Here is a 24,413-nt window from a genome sequence, read left to right as displayed (position 1 = left end):
TATAATTATATTTCAATTAAAACAAATTTAGTTGTAATACAGTTAGATACGCAATATGGTTTTCATGGTTTAAGATTATAAGTTATAATAATGGCCTATTTCAAGTTGTCTTAAGAAATACAGCGATATTTTTGATTATGCCCAGATATCCCTGTTATTATTATAAACGCGAATGTAACTTTTTTGACTTGTTTTTTGAATTGAAGACCTCCGTAGTCGAGTGGTGTGTACATTGGTTTTCATGGGTTCGCCACTCCGAGGTCCCGGGTTCGTATATTATGTTGATTATCATTAGTTTTCTATGTTGTCATGGATCTGGGTGTTTGTAGTATACCGTCGTTACTTCTGATTTTCAATAACACGAGTGCTTTAACTACTTGGGATCAGAGTAATGTATGTGATGTAAAAAAAAAGTTGAAAAGTAGTGTAGAAGTTTGTATGGCGAATAAATTGATATAAGTTTAAGTGTAAAATGAGGGATGAATTTTTATAAATTTAGGTCGAGTAGAGCCATAGCCGAACCGGCTAATAAAATATACATGCATAGTTATTAGTATTAGTAGAAGTGGTATCACTAGTGTAAGGAGTTGGTCATAAATATTAAATTCTTCTATACTTAGATGAAATAGACAAAAAGTCAAAACATACATGAAACAGAATTGGTAAGTTACTTTCGAAAATATAAATAATATAGAAACCTTTGATGTCAAATGTTGGATTACTCCTTCAGAATGTGTAATATTTATAAATACGTGAGATAAGACTTCCTATATTAGTAGAGTATGGGCAATGTTCAGTTCTCCATCGATTCGAAATTAAAGGGCTGATATAAATCTTAGTAAATCGCATAGAACACGCATCGGAGATATAGAATATCTGGAAGAGCTGTTAAAATTTTTTTATGCAGTTTTAATTCTAAGAATTTAACTAATTAATTTTTAATGTTAGTCGCAAAACATTATAAGTATAATAAAAAATATATCAATCTTAAATTCTCTCTCTCTCTCTTTATAAATATTTTTTACAAAAATGGTTACAATAGCATATTACTTATTATAATAAAAGCAATTGAATAGTAAACTTAATGATATGCTAATCGGCCTTAATACCTAAAAGCATATTCGACCAGACAACCTTTAGACCAAATCTGATATTAAATATGAAGAAATGAATGGCTCTTCCAGGCTTATAGTTTCAATGAACCCAGCTGGCATTATTCCAAAGCTCGGCAACTCGTATTTAACTCAAAGCGAATAGTCTTGCAGATATAAAGTGTACTTATAAATGTTGTCTATAATTGGCTTGCGACGTCTCACAGTCTGGTGCGATCGTTCTTGACAAAATCCCATTACTTATTGTGAATATGAAGAGGTCACGTTTTCGTTTTCGTGATTTGTGATGACATTCATTATATAGAAACGTATTTTGCTTATAATGGTCTTTTTGCTCCGTATCGTATGCTAATGAGTTTTTCGCTCTGCTTTCGATAGTAATTGCATTACAGCATACGTCGATGAAACCTAAAGCTGCCTCATCCAATTTCTGATTAAAATATTATTGTAGTCGAAAATCGGTATTCCACCAACCCGCATTGGAAAAGCGTGATAGGATATGTTCCAAACCTTCTCCTAAAAAGGGAGATGAGGCCTTAGCCCAGTGGTGGGAAATTTACAGGCTATTGTTGTTGTTGTTGTCGAAAATGGAACATCTAATTTTGATCTCTTTATTGCACCAGTTGTATCAAACATTGGGAAGAAATGATAGCAAAATAAACAAGTGTTTACTTAACAAGTCATATATTGACGTACATTGTCATATGACATAGTATAGGCATATATGTATTATAGCAGCATATACATACATATTATGTATTATAAAAATGAAACAAACTCTCTGTTGATTTTCATTTTGAAAACAATTATTTAATTAAGTCTATTATAGCTACATCTATCTGAGTTCCTAAATTTATAATGGCTTACCTAAGTTAGAAATTTCGAGACGAATTACGTTATTAACAGCCTATCTTTCCTTAATTTCTGACTGGCGAACTTTTTATGAAATTGAGTATGCAACAATAGATCAACGATAATCATAAATTAACAGAATTTCATCTAAAGACCTTCATATTTCGGATAAGCTATCTCCGTCTACAATTAAAATGATCATTAAGTTGTAAGTAGATGTTGCAATGTCTATAGACTGTGCTATATGCCTAACAACGGAACGGTGACTCACTTTACATAATGTAATGCGGTATGTAAAAACATTCACGCTTAATGCCTACCACTTTATTGTTACCGGTAAAATCTTTTTTTGTCTATTTTACATATGTACGACACACAGTATGTAAATGCATTGCGCATAGAAAGCGATTAAGACATTCGTGGAATTTCTGCGTGCAAGTTTGCATTTATATGAAATAAAGCCTAACTAGCCTGGTAGCAATCTATATTGATATTATAAATATGAAACTCTGCCTATCTGATGTTGAACTGAACACTCCAAGAAGGGCTTACTTTTTTGCCAAACAACACTCTAAAATTAATACGAAACCGCGGGCGGCTACTAGTAATATATATATATATATATATATATATATATATATATATATATATATATATATATATATATATATATATATATATATATATATATATATATAATTAATTCTCAATATCAGAAAAGTAGTGTGTATAAACACGCCCGTGTCTAAACTCTTTCCCTTCCCTTTGCTTAATTAGCTAATACTTCTCTCATGCACATTTGTGTCGAGAACGTACAATTTTACGCATCGTAAAGTACTTAACATTTAAGCACCGCCGTGGGATCAGACAGACAGCGAACCTTTCGACCTTTCGAGTGACTTGGGTCACCGAGAAATACAGTCTCGTAGTCGTACAAGTCCGTATTACTCCGTTGAAATATACATGCATTTTCTGAAATGAAATATCACATATTAAACTTTACAAGCCGAGGTGTGCCAATGAGCCCAGTGCATCCGGCCAAGCTCCACTTAATGTGGCTAATTTTTGTTTGAAATTTGCCTTAGTGAAAACATCGTAAGGAAACGCATATACTTAGGTACCTATTGGTTGAAGTCTTCCTACATGTACATAATATATACCTATGGGTATTCTCAACAAGTCGATTAGTGGGATTATTTTAAAGAAAATCAGTTTTTATTTTTATATGACTTTTCGGTAAGTAAACATCACATGTTAAAAGGTAATTCAATCAACATATTCATTACACCTATCACTTCCAGTTATTCTATTTCGGTGAACTTCGCGACCACGGGTCGATACCTATATTAAGCTCCTAGTAGAATAGTTCTCAGTAATCAAAAGTAAAAGGCACTGGTTAATATATGAAACACATGGTTTAATTTTTACCGGTAATAGAGCATTGTGAAGGTTTTTTTTTATGGTATGCTTTGGCGGACGAGCATATGGGCCACCTGATGGTAAGAAATCATCATCACCCATAGACAATGACGCTGTAAGAAACATTAACTATTCCTTATATCGTCAGTGTGCCACCAACCTTGGGAACTACGATGTTATGTCATTTGTGCCTGTAGTTACACTGGCTCACTCACCCTTCAAACCGGAACACAACAATACTTAGTACTGTTATTTGGCGGCAGAATAACTGATGAGTTCGTGGTACCTATCCAGACGGGCTTGCTCAAAACCCTACCACCAAGTAAGGTCCCATTTAGTTGCAACATACTCAATTACCTGTTATACTATGAGAGTAAACCAGTTTTAATATAGATACGAGGGTTATAACACCTTAGATCTCTGGTCATCGTAGAGAATGGTTTACATTTTTGAAACTACCATTGTGAATTGCGTTTGCCTACTTACAATCTAAAAAATTTAGTTCATTCTCCGTAAGGTCATAAGGCCTTCGAACCGTTTCATCGATCGTCTGCTTTTCTAGGGCAAACGGAAACCAACATCAGTTCACTTTATGCCCTATTGTTGAACTGCTAAAGCCTTTTATGCGTTTCTAGGTCACTAGATAGGTGATATAAAGTTACAAATGTGACGTGATAGCGGCCTATTAGCGGATGTCCGTTTTGCTTTGTAAAACAACAAGTATTTACATTTTACATGTAATTTATGCTTTAAATTCAATATTTAATATAAACTACAAATATTTTAAACTGTGATCGATATTTATTGATCTGTTAACTGTTTAATCGTCAAGATTACTTTAAAATTAGAAATTGGATCCATTAAAATGATTAAATCTTTGAGATGTGTTCGTTGATATAGTTTTCTAATTAGTTATGAGTAGTAAGTCGGACGTATACAAATTTTATGAATGTACAAGCGATGCAATTCAACGGTAAAGTATTGCTTGTATTCATGCCGCGTTTCAATGCGTTCATTTGTACAGCAATGATTTATATTTTAGTTAGTTAGTAGGAAAGTTAGTTATTATATTTTAGTTCTTTGTCACGCAGAAATAGACAAGTATCATAACTTATATTGTAAATGCGAAAGTGAGTTTGTTTGTTTTTTTGTTACGCTTTCACGACTTTACAAGTCAACCCATTATCATGTAAATTTGCAAACACGTTGTCAGGAAAGGGATATAAGGTTTCAATCCCCCACCTAGCCCTCACTCGGGCGAAGTAACGACATAGTTATAAATAGATTAAATATATATATGTACTTTATGTATATCGTTCTGAACTATTTCATTTTAAGTATTTCATAATACTAAGGATTACAGTAATGGGAGCTGTGACTTATTTCGTTCATTGCAAATGATCCGAGAATGTCAACGAATATTTGAACGTCACAATGCGTTGATTTGGCACGAACTGGTATTTGATGACGTCACGTTTACGTGAAGAAGATCAAGGTTGACAGCGACGGACACGAGTATTTGTTTCAATGTATTCTTTAAACGATAACTAGGAACACATACATTGTTCAATCAAGTAAAAATTCTTAAAGAATAGAATACGAAAACATAGAAAGGCAAATATTTTTATAAGGTGATGACATAAAATTTCGAAAGTTAAATTATACTAATAACAGTACCTATATTCTTCTTACGGTATAAACTTATTTTCAAGACGGAATGTAGGTTTAGCCCAGCAGTGGGATATCTATACTGTTACTTTACGGTAAATTCATCCTTAATAATTCATTTATCATGCTATTTTATTAATTGTCGTATGTTAGCACAGTTTTATACAATATATATATCATGATTTTGAAAAAAATATTTATGACTTTTACTAATCAAATAATTTAGCTTAAATTTTTTAGAAAGAAATTTGAAAGTATACTCTTATGATTTAAATGTGCTAATACAAAAAAAGTACATTTAATTATCGGAAGGAACTTAGTCACCTATTAAAAAAAGCATATTTAACGACTTGTAAGATCATTAAGAAAGTTTAATTTCACTTCACTGTTTTCACTCATTTCATTCGTATTCTATTCGTCATTTTACTGAATTATTTATGATTTTTTTCATGACAACAAGTTTTTGTTATTATTGTATTTGTGTAAGGCTGTTTGCATTACAGAGGTGTTAATTTTTAACCTTTGCTTACCGAGGTTGTATGACGTCATAACACACACATACATATTATACAAGAAATATTTACCTATGTAATACATATATTCGAGTTTGAAAATTTCAAGTATAATGCTGACGCATAAGGACAGTAAATTATGTGTATTCTCGTGTTAAAATGCAACTTTTAATTAATATTTTTTTTACCATCTTAATTTCCCAGGGTCAGTAAAACACAGTTATTGTAATACAAAATTCGAAACGACACAACTGCTACAGTATCAAAACTATAACTTAAAAAATATTTTAGCGGATGAATTTTGTAAGATTTTGTAAGTCAGTCGACTTCAATGGAATGTTTCAAATATTCAAATTTTTAGTGTTACTCTCTATATCCGCTTCTTAGAATGCACTAAATACGACCATTGACATTGAAACATATATCGAAATAAATTGATGATGAATGAACTGACATTATATAAGGAAATACTTTCATATTTATTTGTATCAACTTAATTAAGTTCGTTTTAATACTTATATGAATGCAGAGTGTACGCTGAGTCATCTCGAAACGCATGCGATTCACAAACTTATCGAGATAACAATAACAGCATCTTTAGCTTGAGTACAATTAAATATGATCGAACAAACAGGTTTTCTAGTTGCGACGTAGTAGCATACTACATATCACTAAAACAGATTCACAGCGCAAATATATTTGTATTTTTTAAACATTCCTATATATAATATACTAGCTGTGCACGCGACTTCGTGATCCTTTGAGTTTACCAAAAATGGTATTGTTGTAGCCTATCTTACTCCTTATTACATCAGCTATCTGCCAGTGAAAGTCCCGTCAAAATCGGTCCAGACGTTCCAGAGATTAGCCAGACAGCTTTGATTTTAATATAACGAGTAATTCCAATTTTATCACGTATAAACATTTAAACAAATTACTTTTTTCTTCTTTCTAATTCTTCGTGTTTACGAAATATAAATCTACATAATCATTTCAATGTTTATTGAAATGATTATGTAGATTTATTTATTATAATAAATGTATAATCGATCAGTAGATATTTTGTAATAATATGTGTAAACCTGATAACGGTATAGATATGACGCTGCATAAATCAGACTATTATTTTGATAAATGATTTTCTTGTTTAGTTTTATAAAAGTAGACAATAGTCGATACTATTTTTTAACTAATAATAAATATTTAAAATAATTTGTGATTATTAATATTAAAGGTATTTTTTAATTGTATTAATTACTTAATTTAATGTTACCTATATTTGAAGGACATCCCATATGATAAAATATAAATGAAACCTTTTTATAAATATCCTGCGCACTATCTTCGAATGAATGTGAGACAAACTCGACCTCCGTTATAATTAAAAGTCACTAATTGATTAACAATGCATTTAAATTCAAGGCTTGCTTTTATCAAGTCTTCTGATGGCTAAGGAATTTAGAGTTTCCTTAATTTTATCATGTAATTTTGAAATATATATAAAGGTTAAATATATAAGGAAGTAATGAAATATTGCAAGTATAATACAGTATAGAAACAGCTAGTTCAGTCATATAGTCAAATAGTATGCTTCAAAGTAATAAAGCGGTTTATCTCGCTGTTCTAATGCAGAATTATTAGCGTGATAGTTGTGTATGTACGCAGGTAACCTCAAGAGGTTTGTCATCCCCGCCGAATACAAGCTGTAGCTAGAAGATTCATTTGTTCATTGTAACAATGTTCATAACAACATTGTACTGCAGCTAAGGGTATCTAAATAATTTCATCAATTTCATCAAACTAAAAATAATTAAAGCTTACTAAGCTTTACAGTTATATTTACCGATGTGTTGCTATAATAAAAATATATTACATCCTCTTCTAGCACAGACGAGAACAAAATCGCACATGACTATAAGATAGATACTTAAAGATAAATACTTATAAACGATGACGATGGAAACATAGATTTGTGTCAAATACATTTCACCTTAATAGCGAAATAATATCAACACTGACACAGTAACTCAATAGTTGGTTATAAACTAATCATTACTAGAAAACATTATGTCGGACAGACTGATCTACGAAATGAGATTAATACATGAGAAATTTTATTATTCCAGAAACGGTATAAGCCTTCACAGAAAAACTTAACTTTAATTACTTATTAAGAACTCTAGTTCTAGTGACCTATAGCGCCATGTACATATATAATTTACAGAAAGGTAAGAGGTATGTATAAAGATAAATGTTGTCTTTCTAAAATTGGTAATGCAGATGTCCATAAAGTAGTTTCTTAGAAAAAATAATCGCATTCATACAAAACTGCGTACCGATGTTAATTTTAGAATAACGTACAAGTTGCTCGCATAGTTTGTGAACTCTCTTAAACTCGTCTTAAATAACGTTGAAAATGATTGTACGTTTTTTAATTAAATACCGGTACCGTGCCAATAGACATACTCAATAAAAGTTCGCATTCCGTAAGATTATTTCAATCAAAAGCCGGTTCTCCGTCGTATAGGCAGCACAATTACGCGTTTATAATTAATACATGTTTTATTAAGTCCTATTTTTATGAGTTAAAGAGTCTGATTGCTAAAATGTACAGAACCCAAATAATAACTGCCCATATTTCCTCCAAGCATTTTTTCCTTGTGGTTGCAAAAAGTATCGTCAAACTTGTTACATGACGTACTTTTTGCTATGATGCGATCGTTTGTTTATTTTATTTGTAAAATGTAAAGTAACAGACTGTAGCATCTCATTGGTGGGTTAAGGCCTCTTGTTCTTTTAATAAAATAAGTTTGCACATATTCAATTTACTTGTGTGTCAAGTTTATTACGAGTTCAGAGCTTTACCATATACATCTCTCATACGAATAAATATGATATAGAATTAAACATTTGTTTGTTCATGTAAACGCGGGTAACGAAGGTTCTACAAATCAGATTTGAAATCTGCGATTGATTTATTGTCTATAAAACGTCAAGCTACTAAACAAAGAGGGACAATAACTTTTCAATACAAATGAAACGACGCGAAGCAGCTAGTAACTGTATAAAATCATCTCTTCGAGCATCGTGGGATGATAGTAACAATAACTGTGTTAATCTTAGTATCACAATGATTCTTCGAACGATCTATTCCACCTTTCGTAACCGATGATTAAGTAAACTATTACGGCATAATACTGTAGGGAATTAAGAAACTTGTTGACTTCATAAATCCAAGTATAGACTAACACTTGAGGTCACACATCACAAGGCACTTTTCGGCACCATTAGCGGGTGACAAGTGAGCAATTTGAACTAAAATAGACTGACACACGGCCAACACGCCCTATTTGTATTATGCTATGCAACAGAACTAATAAGGGATTTGTTTTAACCGCTAATGATTATGGAAATAGATTCAAACTTCCGTATGTGTCTATTAATTCGATATTAAAATTAAATGTTTGTTTATAAAAAAATGCAAACGATTAATGTTAAAAAAAAAAAACTTGTATTGAAATATAATTAAAACATTAATATTATGTATTTTTACTTTTAAAACAACTTCATACCTATATATTAGTTTTTATTTAATTGGTAATAAAAATAATGTTTTATCAAATCTATCTTGTTTTAAAATACTCATTTATTTTAAAAGAAAAATTACAAACTTATAGAAGACGTATCGAATCATTCAAATGTTTGCATTTGGATAATACTACAATGAACATCTGAGCAAATTCAAACACTTCATTGTTCTCGCAGGTGCTGATTGGCTGCAGTCACGATAATCTTTGTTATTTAACCTTCTTACTTAAAACCTCCATTGAGTTATCCAAGTTATATTTATTAATTCGATGGGAGTATTTATAACAGACTATGCACATGTAAAACAAAAATTCTACTTGGTTCTTAATGAAAACCGTAAATGTATGTATTCTTGATTAAGCGCTCTATATCGTATCATATTATTTTTATTGGAAGTAGAAATAAAAAAAATAGGACATTTTATTTAGGATTATTCTAACTCTCTGAAAATATGTCATAATATATGGAACTCATTAAAGCTTCAATTTCAATATTTGAACCACATATATAAATTAAATCTTGTAATGACACCGATTCTAAATTAGATTTCCAATCGCTTGAATTGCGTAACACTTTTTATAGGAAATCGGCGTGACCATGATCGTTTTGCTAACTGTAACTTGACAAGGCACTAAATTGTAACAGTACTGTACCGAGTGCACTAATGAGTAAATAATGCGTAAAAGGCGATTGACGAGCGCGGACCTAATGAGAGTCTACAGACCGCTGTTGGATTCAATTTCCACTTCGAATTACTCAATTTATTTAGTTATATATTCATATATTGTCCTAACAATAAATCCTACAATACTGATATCACATTTATTAAAGAACCAAACAAAAAGTCTGAAGTCAAAAGTACGTGTTTGAATTTGAATTTGCAACTTTGCCTTAAGTAATTTCCATATATGAATGCAAATATGTATATTTGAGTGCCTGCAAGACTACAAATGTAGAATTTAAACACTAAACGATGATAAATTAAATAAAATAAAAAGTGTAATTTCACTAAATTTTATATTTTGTGAATATACACATAACACAATACTTAACTAAGTCCGTAATATATAGTATATAATTATAATTTATTTCATATGCGAGAACGATGCTACGTGCTTCTCGAAGCGGATTGTCATAGCGGCACCGCATTCGATCAATGTTGGCTCTTTGGCATCAGCTAGAGGAAATCGCATGCTATATTTTACTCTAAATTATTATGCCAACTATTTGAGGGAAGTTGCAATTGGCACATATTGCACGCAAAGGTTATATCGTTAAATTTAGACGCTTCTTAATAGATACACAATACGGATTAAAGCCAAACTTCAATTGTTTTCCTCCAGTAGAGAAGAAGGAGTTTAAAAGAGACTGGCAAAGATAAGCATGACTGACATCCTATAAGAGTAATTTTTTTTCATGCGAATGAAATCATAAATACGGTATAGAATATAACGTTGATTAATGAAAAGGGCAAGTTTAAATTGACACTTGTTCAAATAATGTTTATCAGTGAAATATTTTAAAAAGCAGATACATGAACGCCCCTCGGTGTCAAATTTATCATATTAATTTCGCTCGATATATCCATTTAAAACAACATAGTTTGTTTATGGTAATGTTATTTACTTTTTTTAGAGTAGCATACGATGATTGCAGTCGGAGCACAACAATATACAATAATATATATACATCAGCTACGTTTCCACCGACAATATTTTATGAAATTATGATGCACTTTGAAAATGAAACGAGCCTCCTGCTGATTATATAATATGAATCTTTATCGTATTGAAAATTGCAAGTATATTTTTACAACTTTATTGTAACTACGCAAAAAGGAAAATCCCGCTGAGTTACTTTCATCGGTTATTCGCAGAATAATTTTATTTTCGAACCGGTCGTTTTTACTTTAAAGGAGTTTGGTTGTAGAGTTTCATGCATGTCCTACCCAATAGTAATACTAATTATTGTTGTGTTTCGATTTGAAGGCTGAGTGAGTGTGACTAAATGCATAAAGCAGTTTTTGTTTCTAAGATTATTGGCACATTATCGACATGTGATAGGAATGGTTAATTGTGCCAATTACTACAGTAATGACTTCTCACTCACATACATAAATAACTTCAAAACGTGGAAGAATAAGAAACACATCTCCTGAATAACGAGTGCGAGTTGACTCGTTGCGGTATAATTTCACACGAGTATTGCAGCTATGCGGTATAATAGTTGGCAATGCACGTATTTACTCTTTCTCTAAGTGTTTAAACATTCTTTCTTAAGATAATCGTCGAAAGAATAATTTCATCGCAGTAAATGGAAGCCGGTTTCTAGTAATCTTATGTTAGTCGCGTCACTATTGTTTAGCCAAGTTGAATTTCTATTGTTCGGAATGACTAATTACTCCGTGACAATGGCCTTCAACGACAACCGTTGATTGTGAGAAGTCTAGTATGATAGGTCTTCGTCAGAGTGTCATTCTTTAAATAAAACTTTTGTCAACGTTTATCTTGTCCAGGTAAACATTAGTTCATATAGATAAAAATATTTGTTTTTTTTTATGAGGATAATTAGATATAGAGTAGGTAGAGATTGCCAGATGATCAGAACTGACCTTAATCGAAGGTTGCGGATTCAAACCCGGGTAAGCACCACTGAATATTCACGTGCTTAATTTGTGTTTATAAATAATTTCAGTAATTAATATTCATAGCAACGGTGAATGAAAAGTATTCTGGGGAGGATGTAATGAAACTGTTCACCTAATCAGAATTGGAACAGTGTGTTGGTATAATCTACAAATCTCCTTTACAAATATGGGCGTTTATAATTCTCCCGAGATATATAAGATACTATACGCTATGAAACAGAATGGCTAATAAGAAACTATTGGGAAAGTTAACGTTGCTACGCTCCATTTACATTAGCAAGGCGAGCACTTTTCTATTTGCAATTACTTATGATAAAATATAATGAAAAGGTCCCGACTATGTTTGTGATAAATTGCTTCAATGGTACAGACGTGATGAAATAACAAACAGTCTGCTTCTCTTGTTTACTCACGAAATTAATCTCGCATTTATAATAGAACTAATCCTGATAAAATAAAATATACTTTATTAAAGTAGGCTTTTGTTTAGTTTCGAATCGTCAACTATTAAGTTTAGTTAGCGAGAAGAAGCGGCAAGAAACTAAGTACTTACTCTTTTTTCAATATTGAAAAATATAGTAATATTAGTTAAATACAATTATAAATGTATGTCATACATCCTGCTTGGAAGTCCTTACATGAAAATATGTTTATGGTAAAAATGCAAAAGGAAATATGATCGATCAAGAAAGAAAAATCCAAGATGCATTATATCAATAAAGAAAATTTGATACAATGTGTACATTACTTTCAATCAGATGTATTATTGACTTCAATTATTTTAGAACAGTGTGTATTCACCTTTATTTGATACGAATAGAATAATTTCCATACATGTTATTGAGAAAGTCTATGTCACAAAATGAATGAAGCTATTGTATTATCCAGTAGCTCTTATATTGAAACAATGAAAATTTTACATATGTATGAGAAAATATAAAATTAAATGTGCTTTATTGTAACGAGACAAACTTTTATCGTTCTATTATATTTAAATTATATTTCCTGTTTCGATTTTCAAAAATCAACAACCTGAATCTTAAATAAGCTATATCTATCTCGAATTAAGTATAGATAGAAACATTGTTTTGAAATAAATGTAATATTATTTGAAACCTACCTTTTATCGCTAAAAGACATGTGTTGAACCTAAACATCCAAAGATAGATTTAACTTACTTATCAGTTTTATAGTATTATTTATATATTTTATAATGGATATCGTCTTATATAATGTAATCAAAATAAATATATGTAATCGTTACTAACTAAATACAACTGAGAAACGCAATTGAGAGACAAACAATGAAATAACACTTTAATAACTACAGAACCTCAATAGTTCTAATACATTTTAAATAAAACGTTTTATTGGAACCTTTACTACAAAGTTACGTACTCGTACATGGAAAATACGAACGTTACCAGCTTTCTCTACTTTTAAAACAAAAGGTTTACGTAACTCATTACTATTAGCCTACAAATTGCTTTTGTTTTGACGATAGATAAACAACGCATTTTGAATTATTTACGATATTACATCATCCTAATTAACAAAGAACTGCTATGAAGAATACTTGTTATGTAAAAAAAAATTAAATTAGAGAGATCTTAACGTAAGTATTGTATTAAACATCAGTTTTTCATAACCTTACCATATTAATTGACAGAAATACATATTTTATCATATAAATTATCCTCATTTAATATACAAACACCTTAATGAATATATATTATATTTTATTTAATAAACAACAAGGATTATTTAATTCAAAATGAGTATGTAATAAAATAAGTATATACATATATGTGGAAAAAACAACTACATAAATAATTATTTATAAATAAATATCAGATCATTTATCCTTGAATAGAATGTCATATGACAATGCGATCTATTTCAAATTATACAAGCGCAGTATTGACCGTGGTTTCTGAACCCAAACAAGTGTGCACCGCACCATGTCACTTTCCTGTTTCGTGTGCTGTGCTGGAATTTTAAGGAACTTCGTATTTTTTTATGCGGCTTCCTGCAGACGTGGGAATTGAGGGTTGACTTAACCTTTCCCTAGGGAGCTTCGTGTAAGTGCATTGTGTGTGAAAATATGAGTTGGCATTATAAGTAGCTATTACTGTTTATGTGAGCGAAGACAATTAAAAGAAAAAGTCATTATTGATGTTAATTCATTAATGAAATGACTCCCATTTGAATGCAAAATGTGTGACAATTGAAAGATTGTTAGAAAAATGGTAAATTAACGGAAATACTGGCAATGTATAAAACTTCACATTAAAACTATGCCTATAAGTCATTATACAAGTAGAGCTTAAACAAATAATATTCAAAGACTAAGTTGTTCACATAACCTTTTATAAGCATAACTTGTGTCAATTACCAATAACGCTTTTCATATAAAGTTCATCCAGTACATAATGCATGCAGAAAAAAGGTAACTACGCTACTTATAAATATCATAGTAGTGTTTATTTGTCAAATATTCGTGTTCGTAACTATTTTAAGTCGCTACCAATTGTAGAGTAAGTAAGGATATCAATATCAAAATGAAATCCGGATGTTGTTCATAAAAAGCAATTGTTATTTTTACGGCAATACTAAATTAAAACGTATGTAACTTTTAAATGTGTATTACTTTAACACTTAGGCTTTAGTATCGAGTATGTGGGTATGTAATATTATTTATAGGTATTTGATATTACAAAAGCATTCAGCATGGCCCTCACACAGTCACCAGGTGTACTTATCATAAACTAAATTAACCTTTAGACAATTATTACCTTTATTGCCATTAGCGTATGAGACTTAACTAATATCTAATAATAAACAGAAATGTAATAATAATTTCTTACTAAAGAATTGGTAGGGATAGTTTTGTTATACCCCTTAATGTATTTGATTAAAGACATATTTCGATGTCATTGCAAAAACCTATTAGATTTTTATTTTAATTATTAAATAACTTATCTGTTTATCCGCCACGTGAAATAAAATATTTATTGTTTAACGAGTACGTCACGACAAATAATACCTAATCGTTACGTAAACATTGCATTTTAATTAGTCAGTCACGAGTCTTCATAACAATAGTAAACTGTAAGTTTTATTAATATATAAAAATATATACTTTAATTAAACACAAATACATTTGCATATTAAATTTAGGCGTGTGTGGTAATAATACTTAATAATATTAAGGCTGGAAACACATAAAAAAAAAGAAAATTTAGCAAGTTTGTAATTACAAATAAACTATAACGTAACTTTAACGTGGATATTGAGTAAACTTTGAAAGGCTCAAGGTTTGTACAAACATACTGTTATGGCTTAAATTATACGCATATTTTGATTAGTTAATTGATTTTTATTATCGCCAAACGGCAATGTAATCGCTGATTGAGGTTAACTACTAAAACATAAACGCCATAGTTTGACATTGACATATATATAGCTTGAAAAAAAATTAAAGTTGCAAAGGTAACTAAAATGTAATCCCACTGTTCTGTTTTGTGACTTTTTCATTTCGTTATGCGTAGAGTTAGCAAAACAATTATATTTAAGAACTTTTTATAGAAAACAAATGATAAAACAATGATAGCATTTGTTTTCTATAAAAAATTGGGAAGAACACTAATATAATATTATTGTAAAATGTTTTCTCTACACACAAAAAACTTACATTTATAAAATACCTATCGGTTTTAAAATACTTTTTCCTCTTCTAAAACTCAATAATATTGTTTTCCTCAATAAAAGTTAACAACCTTTTGACTGCAATGCACTGTGTACGATGCTTTGCATGAACTGCATTAAAATTATTTTATTAGAAATATGCATATACAATTAAAGTATTTCATAGAAATACTAACATGAAATATTTAATACAAAAATCATTAAACACATTTAGATTCAGTTTAGATATAAAAACTTAGCGTGTCACGTTCGTTGAACGTTCTGTAAATCGCGTGGTCGTTCAGTTCAATGTTTTGAAAAACACTTCGAAATTTATAAACAGAATTGCTTATGAATTGAGATAGATGCTCATGTTTTCAAACAACATTTCGATTTAATATGTACGAATGTTATATTAATTATACCGTCAAATACACGTCATCACTAACCTTGTTTTATATTAATTTGTTTAGAGTATTTAGATGTAGAGAAAACTTACACTTTTATGTAAATTTAAAATACCCGTACTTTTTTAATACCTAATATTATTCGAATAAATACTTTTTATTGAATTTTTCATCTTGATTTGATTGAAATATGAACATTTTTGTATACTTGAAGAACGATAAAAGATAACAAATTATTATCGTAGGTTCGACGTAAAACTTTTTCAAGAACAAAAAGGTTAAAGGTGAAAGTTCGTTTTAATGTATTGTATTAATTAAATAATGTGTACGCACATTTTATTAATATTTCTTATAAACTTTTCTTTAGTTCCAAAATGATGAATATCAAATTGTAAAATTCGAATGAATATCAGAAGAAAATGTGTTCACTTTTACTAATATTATGATTGTGCTAAATTAATTAATGTAACTGCTATTTTTTATATAATTTTCAATTGAAAAAACGACACACCTATATTTATAAATACATATAAATGGCATTGAAACATACTTTTTGTTATCAATAGCCATACTTTGGTGGTCAGTTATATTATTTGCATGCCGGCTTGGATACCATTTACTCGATCTGCGTCTCCATCAAGCAGCATTACTTCGTATTATTGTGTTCCTATTTGAGTGAGTAAGCCAGTGAAGGGACGCTGTGTGTGAATATGCACAGGGACGGTAATCTAGCTACCAAGCTTGGTAGCGCATTCGCAAAGCTATGGTTAACATTTCATACAGCCCTCATGTCTACTGTACTGGAAATTAACCACCAGGTGGACCTTTTTTCTTATGCTTATAGGTACCTATATCATAAAAAAATATTATTTTTTTTATGTTTCTCACTTCAAATATGAATAGACAATCCTGCGAAACGATAAAATAATAATTTATTGACACTTATAGGCTTCATAGTTGACAGTATAAAGTTTAAAATAAATGGCTATTTATAAAAGGAAGACTTAGCAATGGCTGCAATATTCTCAGCCTAATAATAGATGGATTGTTTTGTCGGTCTTGTTTGTTTTTATATTTGCGTCTATTGATTGATTAGAATTGTTATTAATATTATATAAACGTTTATTTTGATTATATGATATCGTAGAATAATTATATATTTACAACAAAACGACAATAGACAACAATAGGTTAATAGTATCCGCAGAATCTGAAATCGATTGAAATGAATCGATGGAATCTATGGAAACAGGTTTATTTTTTAATCCAGTAAGTATTTAACGTCACTCGTTTAACGTTCTTAATGCTATTGGATTTAAAATGATTAAAAAAAGAATGCTTAGAATGATTAATTTCCAAATGATATATTTAAAGAATATTAAATTCGATTCTTGGATTTACTGGACAAGGATACTGTGATACGCACCTTGCGTATTGGGTAATAAAATTTGTATAGAAATACTTTAGCTGTTAGAACATTTCTGTAAGAGATTATGATAGAGGTATGACTCATGAATAACTATAACATATTAAATTACGTTCTGATAAAAGGTGTAAATATATAATACATCACATATGAAATCAGAAAGAAACCCATGAATACTTTTTAAATAACCTCAAATACATTACGTAATTATTATAATGACAGGATCTTTTGTATCATTTAAAACATACCGGTGTGACGTCACGAAACATTTCGAAAGCATGACTCATTCGAGCACGTTCACTGTCGTGTTGTGATTGTCGCCGACTGCTGTTTAAAGATAATATTGAAACTAAACGGATTTGTATCTTTTCGTGGCTAATTGAGTATTTTCATTTCTATTTATATTTATATCTATGCTCATTTTGAGATTGATGCTCAGATTTTAGCTAGGAGGTACATCCTAAAAGCGCGTTAATTGCTGAGAATTTTAGTGACATTACAAATAATAATCATAATTAAATGCGTTAAATGATTTTTAAGCTTCATTTTATAATCTTTACAAATAGTTGTATCTGTAATGTATGTATAAAGTTATCTTTACATACACATGTATTTATAATACCATAGTTATAGGATTTATTATATGGTAGTTTCGTAAACCACTTAAAACACCCGCATTATTTTTCAAATTTAAAACTCATAATCATTGTAGTCTTCATATAGAATTCCATTAAACTGTAAACATTCTAAAGAAAAATTTTAACGAACAGAATTGAATCATATCGAAAGATTATTTTTAATGATCTATGCAGTTTTTGTTTAGAACCATTGTTTCGAGTGAAATGGGTTAATGCTTCAATAAGCATTACGTTTACACACAGTTTTTATTGCTTGTCATTAAAACTACGAACTAAATGCAGCGTTAAAAACTTCGAAGCGTAAAAGATAAAAAAATTATTGAAATAGGATTAAGCTACGCCCGACCCTTGCAGGTAGTGGGTGCAAACAAACGATACACCGTCGCCACCCCATGCACTTGACATAACAGCACCTGTTATTATACCTGCCGGTTCCTTATCATACCATAATGCGTACTTATTACTGGGTTAGTATTTCAATTCAAACTTGGGTTGTAAAGAAAGTTCCCTAATTAATTTTTATTTTACTTATAATAAATATACCAGTTTAAAGAATATTTATTTATTATTACTTTTGTCTTTATAAAATATTATTTTCCTGAAGTTTAAAATCCAATTCACAAAAACCTCGTTCCATGGGCGATTCTCTTTTGTTTTTTTTTTTTAATATTTGCGCGGGAAAACATCTTGTCTTATTTTTAAAACCATACGAATGACGTTCTAAAATCGATTACACTTTAATATAATCGGATAAACTAAAAAATATGACTTTATTAAATATATCCTCCTGACACCTCGCGTACTTTACAAAGTGCTAAATAAATCGTACTCTAAACGCCGAATATTTTTGAACTTCTTATTTCGACATCGGACGACCGTCCTTTATGTAGCATTAATTCCCGATTGTTTGTATTCACCCGCTAAAAAAGTATTGGTCAAGTGATTGCTTGTAGCCAATGAAATTTAAGCAATGGCGATAGTTTGTCCATGGAGTTCAATAGAAATATCAAACCTAGTGGCGGCCATTCTTGCGAAGCGTGCTCAGGAGTTCAGGAAGATGACGGCACGCCACCGACAGGGTTAGTAAAACTTAAAATAATTTTATTAAATTCACTTGTTTTAATGTTTTTTTTGTACATAATTTAAAATTAGTAATTATTCTTTGGAATTTGCGTACTTTTGGGGAGAAATACAAAAATAATATATTAAATAAACCGACGTAAATAAATTAAACCTATAGAAAGGCACTTCGTTCGTTATTCATAGTTTAAATATATGGAATTGATCGTATGTATATCACATTCGGCGTTCATACCAAAAGTAGCGTAATATTATTTTCAGCGTTACGAACCAGCGATATCACGGAATTATTGAATAACTACGAGTTTGAAAACTAGAGTGAGGATGAAAATTTCGCTGAGGCTTCTAGTAGTGAATCCCGATCATCGGCAGATGCAGCATGAGCGACAGTTGAGACAGCGTTGATAGCAATTTGTCAAGAGGTCGAAGCGGTTCAAGTATCCTCTTGAGGACTACTGGTTGTCGAGGTCGGGGCAGACGGCGTGCTGGCTGTGCTAATTTCAGCTACGGAACTCATTGAAGTATATGATCTTGATGTCACCACTGATGATGTGATATTATGGTTTACCAAGGAAGTACGACATTTGAAGATTGACATACGTTGATTGGGTAGTCTTGTAACCTTTTTTGTATTATATTGATAAAAATAAATAAATATATTTATGTTCGGTACTTCATTTGTGACGTTACATTAAATTATATGAATAAATGTAATCATTTGTTTTATTTATACAATTAACCTACTTATGCCTTAATGACCTGAAGTCCTTTATAAAAGACAAAAAATATCTAAACAAATGTAAACTCAATGTCTTCGTCAAATAATGTTAAAAAACATTTGTTCTAGTGAAAACTCGGGAGAGCCCCTAGTTTATGTTTTATTTAACTGACAAGGTCTCGGCCTTTGTAACAAAAACAGTTTATTGCTATGTAAAGTACATTCGGCCCTTGTTGCAAGTGAACTCAGTAAATGCTTAGGCGTCAGGAGGATATAGGTAATTATAATATAAATGTAATAACATAAAGAAGTATTTCAAACATTTTTTTAAGTTACTGTTTATTTTTATTTACTTAATTTGCGTGAACATAAGTGGCAGTTATATTTTATGTTTCTTTATTATAAATAGGTAACAAGTTACTATTTGAAATTAGAATCTATTGAAGTACCAAGTCTAGATAAAATTTGCTTTCTGAATTTCACAATTGTCGTTTTATGTCTTTTACATCGTAACAAAATAACATTTCACTTAGTCAGTTAAATAAAAAGGTACATTCGAATCAAATCAAATAAAAATCATTCATTCAACATAGAGTTATTACATTTACTTTTTGATTGGCAATTTAAAAATTACCACCTGAGTATAACTGGCGAATAAAACCTTTTTTTTCATAGTAGAATAGTAAATGCTTCATTATCAATGCTTTTTTTTAATGTTTTAGTTACTATCACTAATATACTTATGGTAAATAAAATTATATGTTGTCTATGGATAGGTGATTTATGTTTCCATATCATGTTACATGAAATCTGTGGTACCTATAGGTTGCGGTGAATAAATCAACACTCACGCTTAATTTATCAAAATATGTAATTTCCACAATTAATAATAAATAAAGCTTAATAAAAAATGAAATGATATATTTATATCTAAAATAAATATGCTGACAAATGTATACCATACCAAAACTTGAACCGCTTTCCATTAAACAAAGAATATGAAATTGTCACAACAGAAAAAATCAGACAAATGAATAAACGGGCTACCTGATGGTAAGTGATACCATCTGTTTATAAACATTAGCATTGGCCGAAGATCTATGGGAATTCAATACAATCTGAAAGAATCGAAGATTAAGTTTTTAAGATTTTTGTTGGTAATTACGCATATTTAAAACGTTCAAGGAATTTATACTTCTCAGAATTATTGTGATTTTAGAAAATGTGTAAGACCTCATTCGTATCTTGCATGTTAATTATTCTATGTAATATTTCAGTGTAGAATATTTTTTATGCTTTTAACTAAGTTTTTTTATAAAATTCCACCTCAAGGAAAATTCAAAAATCCTTTATTTATAACAATATTAACTAAGTGGTATTATATTTAACAAGATATAAAACAAATCGATATAATTGGTTGTTTTTATCGCGCATAATCTAAATAATTTGTTAGGATGTTAGAATGATCTCTACATTGTATAAAACAAAGTCGTTTCCCGCCATTTGTAGGCTTAGATTTTTAAATCTGTGCAACGGATTTCAATGCGGTTTTCATCAATAGACAGTGTTTCAAAAAGTTTATATGTATAATAAATATACATACAAACATATTTTAGTAGAGAGAATACGGGAACTTAAACATTCCTAGCCGGAATAAAATAGATTTATTCTTTATTGGTATTCATCTTAAAAGTCGTATTTAGTTCTTTATTGTACTCTGGCTAAAGCGGCACTGGTATCGAGAGTATAATAAAATAAACGTTATGAAGTAATTTTTAAAATGAATCGCTAATATGATTTTCAATCTTACTAAGTCTTTTAGCAAAATTACAACTATAATCTTAGTAAATTACATAATAAGTTCTTAATAGTAAAAATATCAAATAGATTCATTTTGAAAATAATGTAAATCTAAATGATTATTAGCATAAGTTGATTTCAAAATGTTAGCTTTCTATTCGCTAAGTGCCCGGACACGAAGGATCAACTTATACAGGTTACCCGAGTATCGAGTTTAGGAGATACAGCGATACATCCGCTATCACAGATACGAGAAAGTTTGTCTCATCTCAGTGTTTTGTAACAAAATAATCTTAGTTATATAATATTATAGTATGGTTTACTTGTTAAGTAGTGTTATTAAAAATAAGATACATGTAATAATAATACTATTAAACATAAATAATAATATCACCATAGAATATTTCTAATAGGCACATACGTTTCTAAATAAAAAAATAAACGATAAAGTTTTTTTAATGACATGTTGTTTTTAGGAAAATAGTCGCATACCTTGGTTTATCGCCGTCGAACGAATAAGAAGACAGAAAGTCGATTATAGAGCCTCCAACTGAAGGACCGCACACAAGAAAAACTCCTCACTGTATCTCACACTTACACACTAATAATAAATCACTTATGAACCACTTTTATTTGAAATCTAAAATGTTATAATATGTCAAATAAAGTACACAAACAGGTTTTATTTACGATGAAACATAACGCACTGAAATTGCACACCTCTATGACACGCGGGTTGCGCGGCGACTGAATTTGTTGAGAGAGAGAGACGGCGTGATAGCGTTGAAAAGAGATACGCAGTGACGTGGGAGGGAGGACGACCGCTAAGCTTCAAGAACACGCAGTGGTCCATTTTTACACCTGGCTTGGACATAATTAAATAAAGTTGTCATTAGCTAAGCATTTATTTTAGATTAATGAATTTCTTATTGCTTAATGTTATTTCATAGAAGTTAGACAGCTATATATCGAATATTAAGAATCACCCTAGTAATATATAAACATATGTGACTCAATAATCTGTTCTAAGAATATGTTTAAACAAATTACTTTTTTTAGTAACTATAATTTTAACTATAAGTACACAATCAAGAATTATTATATTTATAATTAGAACACCACCGATACTACCCATTTAAAATTATGTAATATGTATATGTAGTAGCTTATCGAGATCCGGTGTCAACTTTATACGGTGGCAGATTTCGAGAAATCGAAACCCAAGTGCACTCAATTAAAGTTATATCTATTGAATATTGCTAAAAACATAAACTCAGTGAGGAGTAAGGAAAGTATTTCACTCATGGGTCTTTTATGCCCCATATAGTTAAATTCGGGTCGGCAAGCAAATTTTTATAATATTAGTTGAATAAATAACATACTGTAAAAATAAAGCGTTACAATGACTAGACTTGATTTTCATCATATTACAATAATATGGGTCAAATCAATATATAATTCTTTGTCTGTGTAAATTTTTGTCTAAAAATAACGCTCGGGCCCACTGTTTAATGTCGTACCTCCTGTTACCTGGCACCGGCGATCACGGCGCCTCCCGCCCCGCACGATATTTCAAATTTTAAACTTTACAAACAACAAAATACCATTCATGGACAGATTACTAATGCTATGTTAATATATAATATGTTTCACGTTAACGTGTCATTGCATATTAGACAAGGAAGTTGATGTAAATACTCAAGATTAAAAGGATTTAAAAAACTTTTTTTATTCTATTATTACACTAGCATTGGATACAGAAACGGGTTGTATTTTTTCTATTAAAAAAAAACATTTGCCTTATGGTCGTATGACTCGACTCAGTGTTTTTTTTTTTGTTTTATAACTGATATTTTGCTTTTTTATGCAACAGATAGAGCATGTAGAGCTCGAAGCGATGCAATGTTCCTACTATTAAACCTATGTTAACGGTATTCCTTTCTATTTATACGTTATATTACCTACGGAATAATTATAATAGACATTCTTTGTTTGAAATATTTTCATAATATGTTTTTAAATAAAAATCTTGAATACAGTTGTAACGAAAAAAAGTACTAAAAGTAAATTTACATTATTAGGTTACATTTACGGTTAAATATAATCAAATTATAATGGTTTTGTGTCGTTTAATTTCTTGAGAAACCTTCATTGTTCTGGCCCATGAATGACTTTGTAACTGTAAATATAGAACGGTTTTATTATAAAATATTTTACTTTAATTATAGCGATGGACATTACACTACGTGTACTAGACATAGTAGTGATACTAAAACAGGTAGCGTTATAATAATTTTATACCTAATTGGGGGAAACTATGGGTATTGTTTGCATCTAAATCTATAGATCCACTATCCATATTTTTTACTAGCTGGTGTCCGCAACTTCGTTTGTTTGACTTTAAGTCTCTAGGGGTATATGGTTGTTATATTTGTGTATCTTTTTGGTTCTTTCCGATTAGGTACTGTACAAAGGTAGAATATAGAATCGATAGTATCTAGATTTACATTAATAACGAATTAAAATAATATTTGAATTAAGCTATTTTTCTTACTTTGAATTTCAAACTTTGTTCAACACAAATTAGTGCCTATTCAAATAACATCAGTTTTCCTATCAACGCGGATATCTAGTAATTAAGAAAGTATTTCTACTTTAATAATAATTAAAATGTAATATAGTTTACTTTGTTAGTTGTCTCTTTGAAAAGGACCAGCGTCTATAAAGATTGGTCAGTATACCTTAGTATGTAAGATAGGAAATTGCCACCAAGATTTTACAATCAAAGTGATGTAGTTAGAGATAAATAGGTAAAGTAAAAATAATGTGGCTATCATGGAACGGTCAGTTAATGTATTT

The 24,413-nt window shown here is 30.2% G+C and overlaps 1 protein-coding gene across 2 annotated transcripts in view; it reads right to left on the bottom strand.

Moving 5' to 3' along the window:
* Positions 1-22,323, bottom strand: part of LOC124536059 (rab11 family-interacting protein 4A) — a 79,917-nt gene extending 57,594 nt beyond the window's left edge. For both annotated transcript variants that reach the window (XM_047112482.1, XM_047112483.1), the window contains exon 1: positions 22,047-22,323. The gene's annotated coding sequence lies outside the window, so the exon portion shown is untranslated. The remainder of the gene's footprint in view (positions 1-22,046) is intronic.
* Positions 22,324-24,413: the final 2,090 nt, after the last annotated feature.

The sequence above is a fragment of the Vanessa cardui genome, chromosome 16 (genome assembly GCF_905220365.1).
Source record: "Vanessa cardui chromosome 16, ilVanCard2.1, whole genome shotgun sequence".
NCBI lineage: Eukaryota > Metazoa > Arthropoda > Insecta > Lepidoptera > Nymphalidae > Vanessa > Vanessa cardui.
This window is presented reverse-complemented; position numbering and strand designations above follow the sequence as displayed.